The sequence below is a fragment of the Pteropus vampyrus genome, unplaced genomic scaffold (genome assembly GCF_000151845.1).
Source record: "Pteropus vampyrus isolate Shadow unplaced genomic scaffold, Pvam_2.0 Scaffold8, whole genome shotgun sequence".
Lineage (NCBI taxonomy): Eukaryota > Metazoa > Chordata > Mammalia > Chiroptera > Pteropodidae > Pteropus > Pteropus vampyrus.
In genome coordinates this window covers 12,528,314-12,530,127 of record NW_011888789.1, presented here as the reverse complement: position 1 = coordinate 12,530,127, position 1,814 = coordinate 12,528,314, and the positions used below count along the sequence as shown (strand labels likewise).

The window sequence follows — 1,814 nt, the reverse complement described above, 5'->3', positions numbered from 1 at the left end:
TGTATGTATGTATGTATGTATGTGTTATATGCAGTTTGTGGCTATAGAGAAGTTTTAAAATACTAAAGTGTCCTGTCAAGGTTAAATTAGAAATTGAGTCTGTTTTTCAGTTTTTCCCTATCTTTAAATAATATTTTATCAGCTCTCCAGACTTCCTGGCACCCATGTTCTTCTTCCACTTAGTGAGGCTTTTTAGCAGCAGTATAGCAGCACCCCAATCTAATGGTACCTGAGTGTGTGTGTGTGTGTGTGTGTGTGTGTGTGTGTGTGTGTGTGTGTGTGTTAAAGTATTCATTTTTCTTTGTAAGAAAGAGATCCCAAAACCTCTTGCCATCTTTAGGTTATCTTCAATACAAACCAGATAATATAGTTTTGGTTTTGTTAGATAATTTTTCTTTAAAGCAAGATACTTAATCAGTTATTTCAGGAGTGACTGTCAGGATCAAAGTTTGACTTCCTCGATGAACCACGATGGAAAGGGAATCATTGTCCTTGACAGCTTCAATAACATCAGTTGTGGTGGTAACAGGTTGACCATTTATGCTGACAATTACATCGTGGTCTCTCAACCCAGAGCTGGGAGGGGGAGAAAAAAAGGACCATGAAAATATAAGAGTTTTACTTATCCCTGTCTAGAATTTAGTATCTATCTCTTACGGCACTACTGTTTTGCTGGCATTAAACATATCGAACAGAAACCAGAAATAGCCTCAATCTTTTCAAATATGAGGGCTATTCTAAGATATGCTGTGAAATCACCTAGAGGCCAACAATCTTATTTACCTTTACAAAATTAGTACTCTACCAGAATCATGTGTAAGAAGTTTATTCCTCCCATATATTAGATTTGGTTTGGAATAAGGAGTTTTTAGCTTTTAATTTCTATTAATCTCTGATCTCTATTAACCTCAATTATATTTCCAGTCTTAGCAGCAAACATGAAAAGCCCAAGCAATATATTTTCCCCAGAGAGCCCACTCTCTGGGGAAAACACTCTGATCAGTTTGATTTTGAGAGCCCACTCACCCCATCTTTACCCACAGTTTAAGGAACTAGAAAGTATGCTGAACTACACTACTAAAAGTTCTGCTCCCAGTAAGTCAAAAACCAGTCACCCTTCCATGCCTAAACATTTAAGGTTCTGGTCCTAGGCACCTTTTCTCCAAAGCTGTGATTGTATTCAGTCTTCAACATATTTGCTTCACATAGAATATATATTCTAGAAACAAAAACCACCTCCAAATATGTAACACTAGAATAAACATATAGCCATGCTGTTGATTTGTCTTCAAGTCAAAAATAAGCTGAAAGAGGGACATCAAATTAAGTGACTCCAGGAGACACCATTTAAGAGAAATGGGAAGCCAAAAGAATAATTTGGGAGGACCACCAAGATATGTGGAGTTTTGGGGGGGGTGGTTAGTAGAAATTTAAAGCAAGAGGATGTGAAAAGAAGTTTGAAGGTAGAGCTAAAAGCATGGAAATCCTTTAGAACAAATTCAGCTCAGGAAGGTGGCTAGAACAATGCACAAAGAAAGAACTTAATTCATGGTAGTTTTGTGAGTGGAAAAAGAAACCTGGAAATTATTAGTGAGTGCAAACTATACACCAAAAATGAGAAAATGAGGCTCAGGATAAATGTTCCACAGCTTGTAAAATGCTAAACTAGAACTTGATCTTGGGTCTTTCAGACTTGAAAAGCCATCTTCTTGCCCCTCGATCACTCTGCCTCTCAGAAGCAATAAATGCAGGTACAAAAGCAGGATAATGGATTAAGCTAAGTTCCATATCCCTGCTGACTTATTGTGTAATTC

The 1,814-nt window shown here is 37.2% G+C and overlaps 1 protein-coding gene across 1 annotated transcript in view; it reads left to right on the top strand.

Annotated features, from left to right (window-relative positions):
* TM2D2 (TM2 domain containing 2) overlaps positions 1-1,814 on the top strand; it is a 9,454-nt gene that overhangs the window by 5,895 nt on the left and 1,745 nt on the right. The window lies entirely within an intron of this gene.